Below are 21221 nucleotides of genomic sequence, written 5' to 3'. Positions count from 1 at the left end.
TGGCCTTATCTAACACTGATCACTCCCTCTCCCCTTCAGAAAAAAAAATAAAGCCATAGTACAAATAATAATAATGATTAATAATAATAAAGCCAGCTAATGCTAAGTGGCAGGGACTTGTTCCAAGCTCTTTGTATGTATTAATTCATTTAACCATCAAAAAACATTTTTTGAACTAGTTCTTCAGTAAAGTAGCCCAAAGAGAAACAGCAGTTTTCTCTCTCTCTCTCTCTCTCTTTTTTTTCTCAGTTGCATGACATTGCAACCAGAAATCACAACTCCGTTTTAGGTTCCTGGTGGTTCCTGCTTCCTCTTCTAGTTTGTTTAGTCACCGAATTCGATTCCTGTTGGCCGATTACGCGCCTGTAAACAAGCTTAGCGCTCCATTGAAATGCGCGAGGCTCCTGAACTCTTGTGTAAACAGGTAACGCGGAGGGGTGGGGCGCAGATTGCCGGCTTCTTTGGGATGAGGATGGGGGTGGGAGTCAGAACCAACTCCTCCGAGATCAGGAAAGGTGACGGGAGGCCTTTGCTGCTGTTTCTACAGTCCAGTGTCTTCTGGTTCCCTTTCTAGAAACCAGCTGTAACTTTAGGACACAGCGCGCTCAGTTAAGCCACTTGGGAACGAGCGGCACCCAGGCCCCAGGCCCTGCTGCGAAGGCCCCCGGCAAAGGTCGGGCCTCGGTCCGCGCGACGCTCCTTCCTGCACTGGTCCCGGCGGCGCTCGCCTGCAGGTAAGGACGCTCCGGGGGGTCCCCCTTCCGTCTGGCCGGCCACGGTGCTCGCTCTGATCCTACCTGATCGAACGCCGTCTTTACCGGGGGCCGGGATAGGGGTGGGTGGTGCCGATCGGCTCGTGGTTCAGCTGCAGGTTCCTTATTCCGCAGACGTGGTTCTGCCTGGTTTCTCGGATCAGCCCGGCGGGGGCCGGGCGTCGGTTTCGGATCGCTGTTCTCTGGTGGAGCAGGTGTCACTTCTGGGCTCACGTCTGGGCGTCTGAGCGGGGCGGGCGGCCCGCAGCGAGGCCCCCCGATCTCTCCCATCCCGGCAGACTTATTTGTTAACCTTCAGCAAAGGTATCTCGGCTCCGAAAACAACAGGAATGTTGCACTGGCCTTCAGCCAGCGGAGGCTCAGCGAGCAGGATAAAATTTCAGTGCAGATTTACGGGAAGTTCTCGGTGTTGAGAGTAAAAATCTGGTTTGGTGAGTTTAAGGGAAGGGAGTAGACGAGAGACAACCTTGCTACTGTGAGGCGAACGGCCCCGGCGGGGGAGGGCAGCGGGAGGAGGGAGGAGGGGACCGGGAAGGGCTCGGGGAGCAGGCGCTGAGCGCTCCCGGGCGCTGCGCCGCACGCCGCTGGGCTCCCGGGCCGCGTCTCCCCGGGGTGCGCACCGGGCGCCGTCCCGCCAGGAGGATCGCCGCGCTTCCCAGTCTCACTCCTGCCAGGAGCGGAGCCCCCGAGGGCTGCCTTCTGGTTCTCGCTCCTGCTTCCCTCTGCGGAGGGTGCAGCCTGGGACGGCGAGAAGCCCGGCTCGGGGACTTGTCCTCGCTGAGAGCTTCTCTCTGCAGGTTTCCAAAGTCAAAACATTGACAAACTGGAACTCCCAGGGCCTGGGAGTTGAGCCTAAAACGACCTGTTGCTTTAAGCGGCGCGGTGGGGGAGTAGCTGGACACTCCTCTTTGTGGTTTTACATTAAAAAGAGCGAGGCCGGGAAGATGTTGTAGGTGACTTGCTAGCCTTGTCAATTGCTACCGGGCTGTGAATGAATGGTGTTAATTTCTGAAGTGGGGCGACTCCAAATACATAACAAAGGTAAGGCGGTTTTTGGTAATCCCTCCAACTACTGTTGCTTCATCTTACATTTGGGTCCCTATTTTGAAAAAAAAAATTTTTTTTTTCTTTTTCTTCTCTCTTTGGCCCTTATATCCCTCATTCCGAAACCTTCCTTGTGACTCTCGTGTATGTCGTGGGAGAGAAATGGTTTATAAAAAGATTTTTAAAGCGTCAGCTTCTGGAAAAGCAGAAAAATCATACACAGTCATCAGCTTCATGTTTCCTGTGGTGATGGAACCTTTTCCATACAAAACAACAGATTCTTGTCACCCTTGAAAACACATGCTGTGGCCATCTCGCGGCACAGGTGACTTTTTAGACTCAGATTATTAAAGCGAGATTGAGGAAACCAGGCAGCCATCTCATTTAAATGTTAAGGAAGGGGGTGGGGGTGTCTTCGAGTAGTAATTTACCTCCAAAGGTAACACTGGCTGGAGGCTTACTAATAGTTGTTTAAAGTTAAAAATTCAATCAGAAAAGTGTGGGACTGATGAATTATGACAGCTGGCCAATCACCAGTCACCAGATATTTAAGAAATCGGTTACAATAAATGAAATGGAATTTTTCAAATAAATTATTCCTTTTTTTTTTAATTAGGTAAAAGTTCAGTTACTCTTGGTTACTGTCTCAAGGCATTTGGGGATATGGCTTCTATCTTGAGGCTTATCAAAGTGATAGAAAGATTGTGTCCTCAAGGGACTTCTTATAGGCCATACTGCTTTGAAGGGAAAAATCAAATAATTATTTTTTTCTTCTTAGTGGCATTTGAATGACTCACTCCAGTTTCTTTAGCATGAATGTAGGTTTGAAATGTATTCTTTAAAAGTTTTAATGCTGGATCACATGCATTTTTCAGAGGAGGGATAGCAAAAGGGTTGACAACACAGACGGGAAGAGGTGGCCACAGATTTAAGCACAGTTAGAACTACTATACCAAGAGCATTTGAGAATTTCAGGTGCCAGTTCTTAAAAGCGAGGTGTTGTCAGTGGCATAAAGCATAACCCCTAGACAAGCCAAAGTACCCCACCTCGGCAATGACAGAACACTTTGCGGGAAATTGTGTCGCTATTAATTTAAATAATCATCTTTGCCAAATGGATGAGCTGGAGTCTTGGCAGGGAACAAAGCCAACCTGGTCTGAACGGGAAATCAGGAGGAGGGGAAAGAAAGAAGTTTGGGGTTTTGTATCCTTTCTTCTCCACCTAACCCTTCCCCCTGTTCTGATGTACTCCCTGATGGAGGGCCTCTTTGACTTAATTACTGGGTCATTGAAACAGAGATTAAAAGGTTAAAGTAGATGGAATTCTTTTACAAAATGAGTTTGCTTTCCAAATTTTATTCTTGATCTGAAGATTAAAAAAGTAAGTCACGTTCCCAGTGGTGGAGCCATAGGAAAGTATTTGACTATTTCAGACAGGTTTCCACCCTTCTGAGCGACACATTTCACACATTTCAAGTCACGTCTGAGTTTTCAGGACCAGCAGGGGAATGGAGACTGGGGTGCTGGTGGGGGAAAGGAGAGCGCCTCACCAGACAGACCCCAAGTTCAAGTGAAGCTGGGATTAGATCTCCCCAGAGAAATCGTAATCCTGGAAAAAAAACCTGACTCTGAAGAGGGCTTTAATTTGGAATTCCTAAGACTTAGAGAAACAATACATTTTTTTCATGACTCTAGCATTGTGGGCCAAACATTTGTGACGTCGAAGTGAAGGTATAATGCAGCTTAAAAATGGTTGTCAGAATGATGCCAAGTTAAAGGTTCTATTGGAACGTTACAGCTGCTGGCCTGATTAAGAGATATATTTTTCCTCTTGGGAGCAGTCTCAGTGTCTTAAGATGATGTTGATTTTCTGGTTTAATATCTTAAGGGGTGTGCATTAGTCAGCCACCTGCTCAGGGTACTGCTTCAAAGAACAGCCGGAAAAAGGTTTTCAATAACGGCAGTGCAGGTTTACGAGATAGGGGCCTTTAGAATCTCCAGGAAGAACTACCATAGAAATAACAATAATTCATTGTTCAGTTGCCACCTCCCTCTGTTGGAAACTTCTCATGCTGGAGGGATTTAGGGGGCGATGGCACCCTGCCACTTCTTGTGTGTGGTCCTGAATCGTCTTGTCAGTCAAATGCCCCTGAGGTCACCTGGCCTTGATTTCTGAGTGTTTCCACTTCTGTCAGAGTTGCTTCCCCTTCTAGTCTGTCAGCATCTGTATGAGGGAGAGCTGACAGAGGGGGGATACCTCCCTTCGAAGTCAGTGAACCCCCTCTTTTCAGAACCTCTTATATTTTGCCCTGAAAAGGAGGTGAAGGAGAAATTTTCCAGTGAAAGTAGAAGGGGAGAGAATGTCTGGAGGAATAAATAGCCAAGAAACAGGTGATTTGCAAACACTGTTGGTACTGCAGAGTTTACCAGAAAGCTGGCATGGAGATGACCAGTGTCCTCTGAAATTGAAGGTGAACTGTCAACTGTAGGGACTTGAGGCTCATTTTCTCACTTTCTGTAGTTCACATGCTCCTAGGGCAGTGCAATAGATAAGTAATTTGAATGAGTTAAAGATATCATCTCTTGGTACAACCAAAAGTAAACTGATTACAAAAGGCACAAGCCTCCCAACCTCACTCCCACTGTGTCCGTCCTCTACTTTCTGCAGTGATTTAAGGACAACTGGAAAATCAAACCAAACCCACAGCTTAGTTTTTATAACTTATGTATATAATGTGAGCAATCTTTTTGTTGTGAATATTCAGTTTTTGTCATTATATGAATTTAGTTCATGCAAAATGATTTGTGAAATGTGCTTAGATGTATACAGTTTATATGTCTGTAAAATACAAACCATAAGTAAATTGATACTTTAATAGAAATCATTAGCCACAGTTTATAGTTGCCCTTTGGGTAAACCCTATCCGTTTTTGAGAGAGTCATTTTAGAAATCAAAAGTACAATTCCCCACCTTGCTGAAGGTCATAAGAGAGATGGCATGCGGAGAAGTGTTAATGTAATCCTGAGAACTCTTTGTGATTTGGGGAAAATACCAATCCTTTGGTCTCAGCAGATTCCTGGTAGTGCAAAATATATACTTTATTTTGTAAATTGTAGCCATTCATATTAATCAAGGAAACAATCTCTGCTCTCTTCAAATCATGGTATTTGTCTCTGGGGATAGTGTCTGTGGTTCTTATGAACGTGGCAGCTCAGTGCCAAGCACCATAGTCAGTGCCTGGTGGGTGTACGTTGGAGAAAGGGGAGTTGCTGACAGTTGTAGCCTCCTGTTTGTGCTTAGCTTTGGCTAATAGTCAATATTGGGAATCTGGACGTTCCCACCATCTGGGGAGAAAGACCAGCCGATCCCATGATCATCCATGCTTGGGTGAGCAAGAGTTAACTATATGTACCAACGGGCAGCGGGTGGGTGTACAATGAATGCGGGGCATTGTGCAGGTGAAACAGGAACAGGACGCTTCTACCTGACCAAGGAAATGCCAACCTGTAAAAATTATAACAAAAAGCATTCAGCTTTCAGAGCACTGAGATCCAGCTCGGCCATTCCTGTAAAACATTTCACACCGTGCCAAAAAATACATAAAGAACTATTTACTGAAATGACGATTTTTTTCAGGTGTTCGTTCTCTGAGATCATTTGATTGCCATTCTGAAAATGTACATCTGGGCCTTTCGAGCTCAGGTGAAATGTTCATGTCTCTGAAAGTGAGGATCCGTGTCCGTGCTAGCACTGTGCCTTTGGAAAAGATGGCTTAAATCATATTTCTTTTTGTTTGTTGTCATTTAGTCTTTGAAATAATAACATGGTTCTTGGGACACCAAGCCCTTGCCAAGATTAGGCCCATCTTCCCAGAAGCCTTCTTAAGACAAAGTTGCCTTTGTATAACGGCGACCGGGAGGATTTGGTGACACAGAAAACTCCATGGGGCACTGCAACTTATTATTAACAGAAAATTCAATGGCCTCATGTTTGTGTTGTTTGTTATACTCTCCCAGCTAATCTCTGTGTTATATTTCTCCATACCGATGATCTTACTATGTAGACTTACCCAGGAAGGACGTGGTGGCTGCGGGTTTACTGTGGAGTCCAGTTAGATTATGAAAGGCTGAAGCTGCAACACGCCGATGCCCAGGAGAGCTCGGCTCATGAGCTAGTTTGTTCTCAGGGTAATCAGCAAAATTTGATCACACGTGGAAAGCAAGAAAATGGCGTCAGCCGGTGTGAAAAATGACAATTGCGGGGGGAAGGGATGGCTATTGGCTCTAAATTCAAACTGCATGGCAGAGTGGCTAGGAGCAGAGATAACCTAGGTTCAAATCCTGGCTCTGCCCCTTACATGCCATGGGACTTTAGGCAGGTTACCTTTGAAAACAAAACAAAACACTCTGTGACTCAGTTTCTCCAATCATAAACCGCCGACCTGGCAGCGTCTTGTAAGAATTGAATTAATTAATCTTGATCATTAAAAAAAAATTATTTTTGTATATACTTCCTAGATTTCTCTTTTCTCTTTCTAAAATGCCTCATAGAGGCATATTCAACTTCTTAGATTGCCTTCTTATATTTGAAATGTGTCTTATATTGCTTATTCTCTCATTACTCCATTTTCTTAGCAGACTATTCTCATTTTGGATCTTAGTCTGTACAAGATCTTCTGTAATCTTTCTGAAGATATTAATTAAACTTATGTAATCTCTCTCTCTTTAGTTTTTTTGGTTGTTGTTAAAGTATACTTGGCATACACTAATATATTAGTATGAATTAATCTGCTGTCTGAACAGAGCTTAGAACAGTGCCTGGCATGTACTCAGTATGATGTGTATGTACATCATGTTTGAATGCGATTCTGGGTTTGAGTTCTTGTCTCACTATTCTAACCATGTAGGAGTTGTCGTTTGTGACCTCTTCTGCTGGCTGGAATCCAGGATCCTCTTCCCAGCATCACTCCTTGGCTTTGAATGCATGGCCGTTGCCATTGTAGGCAGGCACTGTTTTGATGCTTGTTTTGGTTTTTGTATATTAGTTGTATGGAGAAAATGTTACTTAGAATGATGCAGGTGCATTTTCCCTTCCTCAGTAAACTAGATATGTCCGAAACAAAAGAAATGATGCTCTATCATATCTGTCAAGTGTGAGACTATCAAGTGTGTGGCTGCAAGCAGCATCGATTCTGAAGATGACTGATGTAAAGTAGACATTTTCTGTGTGAAAGAGCTTAATGCATCAAACTTAAGTAGTTCTTATTATGTTTTTATTGGTTAGTATTAACTAGTCATAAGTATAATATGCAATCTGGGACCTCAGAACTGCCATAGTGCCTCATCTGTGTACTTCTCATGGCACACTTACGTATATCACTTCTGACTTTGGTTCCTATACTGTTTTTTCTACCAGACAGAAATGAAGTTCCTTATTGGCAGGATTTGTATCTGAATAACATTTGCATCCCTCAATGTCCCTAGTTTATAGGTGAGTGCTCATAAAATAAGAATTTATTTGTTCAGATAACACACATAGAAACATTTTTGCATTCCATGGTGTGTACTATACATCGTAGTTATCTGAATGACTTGTAATGAACTCAGGCAGGAAGGGATGAGAACCTAAGCCCTATCCACAGCCCTGCCTCTGAAAGCTTGTCAGGGTGGGGCGGCCTGGGGTAGGGAGGGTCGATCTCTTACAACGCTTAGGTGCCCATTGCATTGTGTAAAAATGCATACGCTCCTCTTTTTCTGTTCTTTATCAGTCTTTAGAAGGCCCAGCCTTGTGACTAGGTAACTATGAGAAGGGGGAAAATATATTTTCTCAGAGTTAGAAGGAATTTATTAGATAATTAATAGAAAAATGTGCATATTCTTAAATTAGGGAAAATGAACAACCACAACAAAAGCCAAGTGAAGAAGAACAATATCAGGTGAGGGTACAGGTCTGTGAGCCCAGTGCTGCGGTTTTCCTGGTGGGCTGGTGTTCTCTTGGCTAAAGAAAAGAGTTGAGGAAGGACAGGTGGCTAAAGAAGTACTGAGACAATTGCCTCTAGTGAAATCCTATTTGCAGAGCAAAGAGAATGCAGTAACACGTCAGCTCTTCCCACTTGGTGCAAACAATAGTTTGGCCCAGGGACCGTCTTTGCTCTTTGCCCTACATTGTGGGTCTCAGATAGTACTGATAAGTGGAATTTATGCCTGTCCCTCCTGGAACTTCCCCCATCCCCACCCAACTTTATTGAGATATAATTGACATATAACACTATGTAAGAAATAAGGTATACAATGTGATAATTCGATACACATATATAATGAAAAATAACTATGCTAATAAGGTTAGTTAATACATCCATCACTTCACATAATTACCATTTGTGTGTATGTTGAAACATTAAGGTTTACTTGCTAAGCAACTTTCAAATATCCAATAGAGTATTATTAACTACTAGTGGCCTGGTGCATGGATTCGTGCACATTGAAAGGAAGTTAATTAGAAGAAATATTTTAATATTGCTATTTGCCCTTCCTCTATAATAGAAGTGTCAACTAAATTCACAATCGACAATGACAAATGGAAATGCTTGTGTACAATTGGTGCCAGCAAGAACTTTATATGTATAGCGCATGCGTGTGTCAACTTAGCCTTTTATAGATATAGAATAAACTTGCTTAACTAGACCTGCTTTCTGATGAGGATCAAAGGAGATGAGGGATGTGAAAACGCTTCACAAACATTTGGTTAAAGTGTGAAATGTTTCTACCTGGCTATAAAGCAAATTGTGTTCCTAGGCTGAAGAAACTCCAAGGAGGCTAGTCGCTAGGGAGAGGAAGCCAGGTGTTGCTATGTGACTTTGTTACCCAGTGCCCACAGCCACCATTTCCAGGCCGGGCTGGGCTGTGGGCAGCATTTTGTGCCATGGGGTCTTGGCAGTGTCGGCTGTGATTTGGTGGGCTGTCACTCTGGGTGGTGGCGGGTCCCACTTGGGGAAGCCGAGTGTTGCTTTGTCGGCGCCAGGTCTGTGCTGCTGTTTCTCTGTAAATGGCCAGTGTGCGTCATGGCAGCTCCTGTGTTGAGTCTGCCCCTGGTGGTCAGTGAGGGTCATAGTGACCGGTTGGATGGGCAGGGGGACACTTAGCATATTAGCCTTTTATATATATTGATAGTCACCATGCTGTACATTAGGTCCCCAGAATTACTCATTCTTATAACTACAAGTTTGTAGCCTTTGATCATAGTCACCTATTTCCCCCTCACCCCCCACTCATCCCCTGGCAACCACCAATCTATTGTCTATTTCTATGAGTTTGATTTTTTTAATATTTACTTTTTAATGGAATTTGTGCCTTTCAACTGCGGTTGCTCCATATTCATAACCATCCGAGCCTGGGAAGGCAGGGCTCTTGGGATATGCTTCCAGTACCATTCCCACTGTGGAAACCAGGGGTCACTCCCTCGGTGGGAACTGTGGGAGCACACAGACCCTGAAATTAAATGTTAACACCCAGGCTCAGCCAGGTGTGGCTCACTGGTTGAGGGTTGACCAAGGAACCAAGAGGTCACTGGTTTGATTCCTGGTCAGGGCTCAATCCCCAGTAGGGGGCGTGCAGGAGGCAGCTGATAGATTATTTTCTCTCATCATTGATGTTTCTCTCTCCCTCTCCCTTACTCTCTAAAATCAATAAAAGTATTTTTTAAACAAACAAATAAATAAATGCTAATGTCTGTGTTCTGACACAACCTACCTAGTAAGGTGTGAAAGGTCTTGCCCTTTTCCCATTGGCTATAACTAGTGAAGGAACTAGTCAGTGGAACTGTTGAATCTGCTATCTTTTCCCCCTGCTTCCTTCCATCTTTCCCCTCATCCACACCTCTGTTCTTGACACAGGATCCAGAGCAACTCTTTCGAAACAGAAGTCGGATCATGTCAGTCCTCTGCTGAAAACTTTCCAGTGCTTCTCCATCTCACTCTAAAGCCACTGAGGCACTCACGTATTTCTAATCCAATTGCCTCTTTAATCTCAACTCTTATCGCTCACTCTTTTATTCACTCTGCTGTAGCCAGTTTCATGCCTCAGGGCCTTTGCACTGGCTGCTCCCTCTCCCTGAATCAGTTTCTCCAAATACCTGCGTGGCTCACTCTTTCACCTCCTTCAGGTTTTTCCTTTCCTCCCTCCATCTAAACAGTAATTCCTCCTTCCTGCTGGCACCCTCTATCTCTCTACCCTGTTCTATTTTTAAAATACCATATACTTATTAGTATGGCTTGTCTCTTCTCCACTAGAATGTCTGCTTCATTTATTTCAAGCATCTTAGCGCAGTCTGCTGCAGAGTAGCCACTCAATAAATACTTTTTAAATGAATGAATAAAACACAGGCTTTTATACAGCATAGGTATGGCTGAAAGTGTCATATAACTTGCGTGTTCTACTCAAAATACAACCATGAACACACCTTTCTGAATAAGCATGGATTTCCTCCCACACCTCTCCTATTAAGCTGCCCTGTTTTCTCTGGTTTCATTATTTTTGTGCCACCCAGAGCCCTTGATGGAGGTGGATGACTAAGTAATGAGCAAGGGAGGTCTTGGTGTGGTGATGGTGCAATCATTTCAGCACTTCTCCCTGTTTCCAAATCAAAACCTGGTCTTTGGCAATCTTTTTGTGATTTCCAATTCTTACAGCCCTCTGGTTTGAACCAGGCTTGTGAATTGCATGCCCTACAGATAATTACACTTAACTAACTAATGTTACTATATTGTTTATTACTTTTTCTATTATCATTTAATTATAATTAATGATTGTTCTGAAAGTTAACTGTCAAGGCCAATTTTTTTTTCACTAGCTCTTCTGACCTTTGAGATTTTGCCAAATGCCAACTGCTGCTACAGGATTCCATCTAGATTTTTCTCGATTGCAGAGCTCAGTTAGGTATTCTAACTTGACCTGACATGAAATAAGAGTGCTGGTGTCATTGGCCGAGTCTTCACTATTTCCCCAGACCTTTACACAAAACCTTGCTCTTGCCTTTTACTGAGTGGCAAAGTAACTCTGATCTGTCACACTTGTTTGCTAGCCTCGGCCTCACTCTCTCCTTTTGTACAATTACCTTGGTTTTTTAAAACTGCATTTCTTGATCTTTGAAAGTACAGCTCCCTCTGTGTGTCCACTTGCCTTATGTAGATCTATAACTCGGCACTGGAAATTACCTTCCCCAGTGGAGGGTAGAAACGCATGACTACTAGGCTTGGGGACCCTAGAGCCAGTCATGAAGGTGAGTATATACTCCAGGAAGGTTATTTGCAGTAAAAAAAGTAATCTATAATAATTCTATAATAATAATAAAAGCATAATATGCTAATTAGACCTGACGTCCTTTCGGATGACCTTCCGAATGAAGCCGGGGCTGCGAGAAAGGCCCAGGTCCTGGGTGCCTGCCAGCCGCCGGAGGGAAGCCTGGGTTCCGGGTGCGGGAAGGAAGCTGGTGCCGGCAGCCGGGGGAAGGAAGGCCTACTCTTGCATGACTTTCGTGCATCGGGCCTCTAGTATTATATAAATTCTGCTGAAGGTACATGGAGATCTTGGTTATGGTTATTTCTGACTTGTTGATCATGGCTTGTGGCTGATTTAGAATTATTGGGTATTTTTTCACTTCTAAATTGATTTGGAAACTATTATCACAATTGATAGTAACTGGAAAATTTGCTGAGGAATTTTTTAAAAATGAAATATATTGCCCTGCCTGGTTTGGCTCAGTGGATAGAGCGTCGACTTGTGGACTGGGGGGTCCCAGGTTCGATTCCGGTCAAGGGCATGTGCCTTGGTTGCGGGCATGTCCCCAGTGGGGAGTGTGCAAGAGGCAGCTGATCGATGTTTCTAACTCTCTATCGCTCTCTCTTCCTCTCTGTAAAAAATCAATGAACTATAAAAATAAATGAAAAAATAAAAGACATTCACTTTTTAAAAAAATGAAATATATTTAATAAACAACTAGCATTTATGCTACTTTCTGCAAATCACTTCATCACTTACTATATGTACCAAATGGGAAATTAAAAATGAATAGCATATAAATGTTAAATTAGACAGACCTGTCTTTAACAATATACTATGTAGAAGGAGCTAGTGGTAATTACTTATGATTTAGAAAAATTTATCAAAATATAGAACGAGTATGTAGGTCCACTTGTAAAAAATAAAGATGATAATTTATTAAACTAGACATTGAAAAGACCTACTTTTCTAATGTAGACATAGAGTCAACGGTTACTTATTGAGTACCTACTGTGTGCCAAACACTAGGTGCTAGGTATGCAGTGGAGAATGAAGTCCTCTGCTCTCATGGAGCTTTCTTTGGTGATGGAGATAGGATTCAGTGCCCTGAAGGAACCAGCAGGTACTAGACAATAGTAGATGGGATTCTTAACTGGAGTGATCCCAGAAGGCTCCTCCAGGGAGGTCATGCTGATGAATAGAAAGATCCTTGCCAGATGGAGTAGCATTTGTGAAGGTCCTATGGCTGGAAAAAGCATGGCATGTTGAGGAATCTAAGCGCTGGGAGCCGATGGATATGAGATAGGGCTGTGGGGGTTACTGAGACCATATATAGGCCCTTCAGGACCATGGAAAAGAGTATGTGTGTTGTTCTTTAAGCCCATTGGAAAGCCATTAAAGAGGATTTACTTGTCAAGAGCTAACTAGGTGAACATTGGCTGGAGGGAGGCTGTCCCAGCAAAGTGCTGGGGTCCAGTCCCAACAGGTCCAGGGATTCCCATAGGTGTGGATGGAGTCGGCGAAGAAGGAATGACATGGAGGCAGCGTTCAGTTGATCATCATGGCGAGGTTCTCTCTTTATTGTCCTGTTACATCTATATTTATACTGTTTGATTCTATAAGCATGCCTCTATAATTACATCAGTGATTGTTCATAGTGAAAGTGATTAACTACCCGCCTGGCACTTAGTTAAGGGGTTTTACAGATTTATTCTCTTCCTTAGCCTGTCAATCCCTAACCTGGGGAAACAACCTTTCTCAGGGAGGTGGTCCTGGTTAAAACACATAGTGCTTAAGAGGGGGAGCGAACATATGTCATATACACCAGGTCCCTTGAAACATAAGCTGTGCAGATGTTTCTTCCCTGCAGCGACTGCGACAAGCAGCAAGGGTGGATCGGCTTCCAGCAACAAAGCATGAATATTTGAGTTCCTATTGGAGGGTAGCAGTGGAGGTGGAAAGAAGCTGGTCAAATGGATGCAATTTCTTCTGTGCATCCGACTGCATTTTTACAGCCTCACTTCAGCCCTGGCAGGAGTTTCACCAAGGACTGGCAGGAATAGCAAGATTTGCTGATAACCCAGATGTAGCGGTAAAGGAGAGAAATAAGAATTCTGACTTGAGGTACCGGGTGCAATGGGCGAGAACAGGTTGGAGGAGGGCAGAGCGAATTGAGAGTTCAGTTTGGGGCATCTTTACTGAGATGCCTCATAAAATCCCGACGCTCTATCCACTGAGCCAAACTGGCTAGGGTGACAAAATAATATTTTAAATTGAGCAGCTACCGTGTATAGGAAACTGAGGGGGGGTGGGCTAAAGGATCGAACATTTAACAGTCTTTATTTATTTATTTTATAGAATTTATTGGAGTGGCATTGGTTCACAAAACCATGCAGGTGTCAAGTGTACAACCCAACAAAACAGCATGTGCACACTGCATCATGTGCCCTTCGCCCAAAGTAAAGTCTCTTTTCATCCCTATTTATCCCCCTGCGTCCCATTAAAAAATCTTAAGACCCTAACTGGTTTGGCTCAGTGGGTAGAGCATCGGCCTGCAGACTGAAGGGTCCCGGGTTCGATTCCAGTCAAGGGCACATGCCCTGGTTGTGGGCTCGATCCCCAGTAGAGGGTGTGCAGGAGGCAGCCAATCAATGATTCTCTCTCACCATGAATGTTTCTATCTCTCTCTCCCTCTTTCTTCCTCTCTGAAATCAATAAAATATATTTAAAAAAAATCTTAAGTATAGTTTCAATCACCAAGCAATCTTTTAATTCAAATTAATCCTATATGTAATATTGAAACCTTAAATGTATATTTGATATTTATATTATATATTTAACATTAGTTTGTGTACTAATATAAATATACTTAATGATCTCTAAAACTTCAATACATATTTAATATACAATGGGGCCTTGACTTATGAGTTTAATTTGTTCCATGACGGAGCTCATAACTCAAATTACTCGTATGTCAAATCAAAAAGTGAACGAGTGAGACACGTGATGCTGGGCTGATGTTGTGGCGTTCACTGTGATGTTCGCTGCGCCAACTAGAGGTGGGGTATCTGAAGCTGGCTCATAACCTGAATTTTAGCTTGCAACTCAAAGCAAAAAATCGGCCGAGAGACGGCTTGTATCTCGAAAAACTCGTTAGTGGGGACACTCGTAAGTCAAGGCCCCACTGTACATACTTAATATACATTAAATAACATATTTGATATTCAAAACTAAGTGTAAATCATACATGAACAAAAATTCACCCACATTACAAAAGATAAAAGAAAATATTACAGGATGAAACAGTGGATTTCCTTGAGTTACAATCACCCAGAGGCATGCTGATTCATGCTGTAAATATTGACAATAAAAATGGATCCGTTTAGAACATGCAAATATATTTTTTCTTTTCCTTACCTAACTTTACAAAGGGCCTGCCGCACTTCTGCATGACATGTGAATGGAAACTGGAAGCCAGTACAGGCTCATTTTAAACTATGTTGTGAAAGGCTTATTTCTCTTGCAAACTCATCTTTTGAGCTTCTAGAGCAGTGGTTCTTAACCTTCTGGCCCTTTAAATAACAGTTCCTCGTGTTGTTACCCAACCATAAAATTATTTTTGTTGCTACTTCATAACTGTAATGTTGCTACTGTTATGAATTGTAATGTAAATATCTGATATGCAGGATGGTCTTAGGCGACCCCTGTGAAAGGGTCGTTCGACCGCCAAAGGGGTCGCGACCCACAGGTTGAGAACCACTGTTCTAGAGCAAGCACTGGGGATATGATGGTAAATAAGGCACAAGCCTTTTGGAGCTTAGAGGAATGGAAGCTTTATCTGCTTATAGCATCACCACTGTATGCTCTTCCCCCGCCCTCGCACCCTCTTCCCCCCAAAAAAAGTGGTTATTTTTTTGGGGGGGGAGTGATTGAGCAAGTATTTCCAAATTTGTAGGAATAAAATGCTATATTTTGGTCTTACGCACTGGAAAACTTCAGTTTAAAAAAAGTAATGTTTTAAAAAGTCATAAACCAGTAGGGATGGTAGGTATTGGGTATTGTTTTGCAATCATGGCTATAGAAATTGTCAATGGCTGTAGCTTTTCATTCTGGTATGTCAACACCAGTGAGCCTATGGGGTATAATCAAATTTATTATTCTTAATTGAGCCACATGGTGTACTTTTTGGTTTTGTATAAGATGGGTCAGTTTCCAAAAGTAGTGCCTGAAGGTTTCACATTTGTTCAAATTCTGTTTTTGATAAGAAATACACTTTGGTGAGGAGCTGTTAAATAATGTATGTCTACAATAATCTCATGGAGAAAGGAGGAGGCTTGCGTCTGAGTAATTGCTGAACGGCTGTCTTTAACTAAATATTTGAAGTTGGAAGCTAAAAACAAAATAATAATGACTAATAATAATGGCTGACATTGAATAAGCACTTTCTGTTTGCTAGGCATGACCTTATTTAATCAACAGAACCACCCTTAAGAAATAGGTCCTAATATTATTTACTTTCTATTTTTATTGATTTCAGAGAAAGAGGGAATGAGGGAGATAGAAACATCAATGATGATCAAGAATCATTGATCGACTGCCTCCTGCACGCCCCAAACTGGAGATTGAGCCTGCAGCCCAGACATGTGCCCTGACCAGGAATCGAACTGTGACCTCCTGGTTCATAGGTTGATGCTCAACCACTGAGCCATGCCAGCCAGGCCCTACTATTATTCTTATTTCACAGATGTGGAAATGAGGCACTGAGAGGCCAAGCAACTTGACCAGGGTAAATAGTGGTCAGGATTTCAGACTATTGTGAGGCTTCCGAAGTGAGGGCTGGGAAAACCCCTGGACCAGAACCCAGTCTTCTTACTGAGGTCTGTTGCTGGCTTAGCAGACACACGTGCCCTTGGACATGGCATGGTTCACGTTACTGGCTTTCAATTGCCTTGTCCTTAAAATTGGATAGAAGGGAAGGGAGGTTTTGGACTAGACATGTTTTGCACAGCCCCGAATTTCTCGACTTCTAAGTCTTTTTACTTTCATCGTTCAAATCTATCAGAGATTGCTATTTGTAAGATGTCTAAAGGAAAGATCAGGGCGGTGGGAATAAACTGGGGCTATGGGATTAGACGGGCAGGCACCCTGGCGTTTAATCACAGGAAGGAAACTGCTAGGTTAGGTGGTGTGTCCAAATCTTACAAAGTTCTTACAGACTTGATTCCTGACTCCTGAATTCATTCAACATAGTGAATATAGCTGGTGTCTGGGGTGGTTCTAGGCCAGTGATGGCGAACCTATGACAAGCGTGTCAGAGGTGACATGTGAACTCATTTTTTTGGTTGATTTTTCTTTGTTAAATGGCATTTAAATATATAAACTAAATATCAAAAATGTAAGTCTTTGTTTTACTATGGTTGCAAATATCGAAAAATTTCTATATGTAACATGGCACCAGATTTAAGTTCGGGTTTTTCAAAATGCTGACACCCCGAGCTCAAAAGGTCCGCCATCACTGACCTAGACCGTGGTTCTCCACTGGGGGAGACTGTCTTCCAAGGAACCTTCGGCAATATCTGAAGACGTTATTGGTTGTCACCATCTGGGAGGGGCAGGGCTGCCGAACATCCTGCAATGCACAGGACAGCCCTTCGAACAAGAAATTATCTGGTCCAGAATGTTCATGGTGCCAAGCTTGGGACACCCCATTCTAGATGAGCCTTCGTCTTCCACTTCCACTACAGCCTTCCAGAACCCGAATCCGAGGTGTTCAAACTTTCTTTAGTGGTTACCCTTATCTCTTTCTGAAGATCCAGAGTCTGGGAAGGAATCCGGGGAAGGAGGTCAGTGACAAGGTTGGATTGCACGCTGTCCTTGGGGTGCGGTGTTCACCAGCAGCCTGCTAGCAAAGGCCTCAATTCATAGTTTATTTTTCCCTTTGCCATGGATTTGGTGACTAATGTCAGTCACTTCACTCCTTCCTTCTCCAGTTGTGAGAATTCACCCTTAGTTGAATGTCACTAAATATTTCCAGAATTTGTTAGACTTTAAAATATATATATATTTGCCGAAACCGGTTTGGCTCAGTGGATAGAGCGTCGGCCTGCGGACTGAAGGGTATAAATATATGTTATTAATTTCAGAAAGGAAAGGAGAGGGAGAGAAATAGAAACATCAATGATGAGAGAGAACATCATTGATTAGCTGCCTCCTGCACGCCCCCTTCTGGGGATTGAGCACACAACCCGATCATGTGCCCCGGAATTGAACCGGTGACCTCTTGGTTCCTGCGTCCGTGCTCAACGGCTGAGCCACACCGGCTGGGCTAGACTTTCGTTTTTGAGAGGTGTCTTGGTATTTGTAAAGTTCTAACAGAGCTGGGCTTTGAGAAAGTTTGTTAGTAGAATCTTTTTGGACCTAAAGTTTGAAGCTTGAGATTAAGTAGAATGAAGTTGTTCTATGCTTTATCAAGTCTGTATCTTAAAGTCATTTAAAATGAAAAACCTTTGTACTGTGCTTTAAACTCCACGGAGAGAGAAGAGCTGGCAAATGAATACATGCGGGGATATAGATGCATTGTCCACAGCTTTGGAAAAACGAGAAACATTAAAGGGTGGCTAGAAATGAACTCCATGTACTAGGCTGACATTTCCCTCTGCGGAAACATTTTGGTCAATATTTGATGTCCTGTAGATTTGGGGAAGAAAGATAAATGCATTTAGGTTTGCAGTTGTTCCTGGCTGAGGGAAGCTGAGTTTACCTAGCTTCCATAAGAAATCTGTTACAACCAAAGAAAACATTTTGTGTTATGCCAGGTTGAGTCATTTAAGGTCACAAAAGCTCTGCAAATGCCCTGGTAGATTAGGGCATTTGCTTCCTGCTTCTTTCAGGCTTTATGGGATATACAGTAGTCCTCCTTATCCTTGGGGAATACATTCCAAGACCCCCAGTAGATGCCTGAAACCTTGGATAACATTGAACTCTAAATACAGTGGGTTTTTAAATACATAGTCACCTTTACACTTAAAGGAATCACTTTTTGGCTTCTTTTAGGCATATCTGAATTGCTGGCATCACTACTCTTGGGGCCTTATTAAGTAAAATAAGGGTTACTTGAATACAAGCACAGCAATACCTTGACATTCAGTCTGATAACCAAGATGGCTACTAAGTGACTAAAGGGTGAGAAGTGTATATATTTTGTCAACATGCTGGACAAAGGGATGATTCATGTCCTGGGGGGATGGAGTGGGACCGAGTGGGACCAAGTGAGATTTCATTATGCTACTCAGAAGAGGGCACAATTTAAAACTTATAAATTGTTTTCTTTCATGGATTTTCCATTTAATATTTCTGGACTGTGATGGACTGTGGATACCTGAGACCTTGGAAAGCAAAACTGGATAAGGAGGGGGCTGATGTATTTTGGAGAATATAATTCGTGGACTTTCCAGTTACACTCCTGGAATGCCAGTCAGATAAGGGCCCTAGATACCATTATCTCTTCACACCCAGACATTACAGATCTATGATCAATGAATTCATTTAAATTCTGGGGAACTTATCTCCATTTCAGTGCTTTCTGTCTTTAGGAACAACTGTTCTGCACTTTTACTGGCCCTTTTAAACGTGCTTACTTTTCTTCCCTCTGAAGCCAATTTCAGGCTTTTAGAGAAAGCTGATTTAATTGTGTTCTGTTTCTCTTGATCCTTCATGCTTTTGCCATTTGAGTCCTATTCCGTCTCAGTCTCCATCTTTCTGTTCTGAAGAGGCAAACAGAAGTACGGAAAGCCAACACCCAAAGCTTGATTATTTCAGTTACTTCGCTGATGATATTGGATATATATGTATATCTCATCCGTGATATCTTTGACATGATGAACAGATTGTCCAATTAATGTATGGTTTTACCCAAATCTTGAATAGTGCTTTGAAATTTGCTTCCAAAACTCTTCTTGAAGATTCCATGTGTTTTGGACATGGATTCTGTATTAGACATTCGAGGCACAAATAGTTGTTTTTTTAAAAAATAAATAAATATTGATTTTTTACAGAGAGGAAGGGAGAGGGATAGAGAGTTAGAAACATTGATCAACTGCCTCCTGCACACCCCCTACTGGGATGTGCCCACAACCAAGGTACATGCCCTTGACCAGAATCGAACCTGGGACCCTTCAGTCCACAGGCTGATGCTCTATCCACTGAGCCAGACCAACAAATGGGTTCTTGAGCTCACAGACAAGGTGAGACGTAAGCAAAAATGTTGTTTTGTGCTTTCTTAATGGACGTATTTATTTATTCACCCATGAATTCACTGAAAACCATTTATTTTTGTGCCTATTTACTTTGTTTTGAAGGAGCTTATGGCCTAGTACAGACAGAATGACACTTTAAAATGAGTGCTATAGCCCTGTCCCATGTGGCTCAGTTGGTTGGGCATCATCCCATGAACCAAAAGGTTGCAGTTCAATTCCTGGTTGTGGGTTCAATCCCCAGTGAGGGGTGTGTGCAGAAAGCAGCCGATTGATGTTTTGCTCTCCCATTGATGTTTCGCTCTCCCTCTCCCTTCCTCCTTCTCTAAAAACCAAGAATATTTATATATATTTAAATGAGTGCCATAAAATATTCTAGATGCTATTAGGAATCAGTAGCATCCGTTCAACCTGAGGAAGCATAGCTGGGGAAAAGGGAGATGTTTAGGGAACTCTTCATAAAGATAAGACCTTTTAATATTCTTAACACTTAACATACCACGTGTTAGGCGTCTGGTGCTATTCTGAGAACTTTACAAAGATTCACTCATTTAATCTGCATAACACTAGGAGATACATACAGTTATTGTAATTTTACAGACCAGAAGACTGAGGTACAGATAACTAATTTGCCTAAGATGGACCCAGGCAGCTTGGCTCCAGAGTTAGAGGTAATTCTTGAATGAGTCTTGGAAGAGACTCAGAGATCTGAACAACAAGTAGTTGCCATTTAGGGGGAATCTCTGAGCCCAGAGAGAGATGAGGCTGAAGAGGTGGGGAGAAACCAGATCACAAGGACTTCATCCAGGGGCAAAGCATGTTCTTTATAGAAAGTATAGAAAAATGGAAACTACCAAAGAAGGAAAAATCACCCGGGCTCCTACTCAAGGAGCTACATTAGCTTCGTTGGTACCTCTCCTTTCAGCTCTTTTGAACATGTTTGCATTTTTTTCACGTAGTTGGCCTCAAGCCATACTGCACTTCTGTACACTACTGTCCCTCCCTTTATCTCACTTAATCCTCACAGCATTGCTGTGATATTCACAATCCCCATTTTATAGAGGTGGACACTGAGGCTCCATGAGGAATCTGCTTAGTTCCTATGGAACCCACAGTTTAACCCGGGTGTTCTCCCAGTTTAACCTGGGTGTTCTAAATCAAGGTTCTGGTCTTTTTCTATTTCACACCAGCCTCCCCAGCAAAGGTGGATATAAAAAGAAGAGGTAGGGAAATGTATCCCAACATCGCAGGTAGCGCACTTATTTTGTGTCATCTTGTTTTCCCAAAGCAGTAACGACAGCAGGATTAGCAGGCTGGCTCTGGGGAGTGTGCGTGTCAGACCCTCAGCGTCGTTGCATGGTGCCACGTTCATGGGATTTTTGCAGCTTGTATTTCCTTCACAGCATGTGCTCACCCAGAGTGTGGCTTCCATGCCAGGATCTTAGAATTGTACCTGCTTTACTAACAATGGCTTTGGCAGGACAGTGATTACTAGAGCAGAGATGGTGACAGTCCAACAGTATCTAAATTTGGGATTTGCATGTTTGCCCGGCATAACAAGCCTAGTTGACAAGAGAGAGAAGAAAACGAAGTCTAAGCTTGTTTCATTCTCAAGCAAAAGAAAAGGCTTTTTATGCTGTTTTGCACACAGTCTTAATACTCAGCAGAGGTGCTCCCCACCCCCACCCCCAGCCCCGCACTGTGCCAGGGCATATGAGATTTTTTGCTACTGGGTTGGTACTTTAGAGCCTCCCCCTTAAGGAAATAAGGTACTCTCCAAGCCTTGTATGGTAGTGTCCTGCTTATTATCTTGAGAAGCAATGACTAAAGCAGCGACTGGACACTTATTGGTCATTCTGCTAAATTCTGGGGAGTG

At 42.9% G+C, this 21221-nt stretch overlaps 1 protein-coding gene across 4 annotated transcripts in view; it reads left to right on the top strand.

Moving 5' to 3' along the window:
- The first annotated feature begins 207 nt into the window (after nt 1-207).
- Nucleotides 208-21221, top strand: part of RBM47 (RNA binding motif protein 47) — a 156758-nt gene continuing 135744 nt past the window's right edge. For 2 of the 4 annotated variants that reach the window (XM_015561034.1, XM_015561033.1), the window contains exon 1: nt 208-1814. The gene's annotated coding sequence lies outside the window, so the exon portion shown is untranslated. The remainder of the gene's footprint in view (nt 1815-21221) is intronic. The other 2 variants (XM_006759313.2, XM_015561032.1) reach the window with 2 other exon arrangements.

The sequence above is a fragment of the Myotis davidii genome, unplaced genomic scaffold (assembly GCF_000327345.1).
Source record: "Myotis davidii unplaced genomic scaffold, ASM32734v1 scaffold235, whole genome shotgun sequence".
NCBI lineage: Eukaryota > Metazoa > Chordata > Mammalia > Chiroptera > Vespertilionidae > Myotis > Myotis davidii.
Note: the sequence above shows the minus strand (reverse complement) of the source record. Positions and strands in the feature narration are given on the sequence as shown.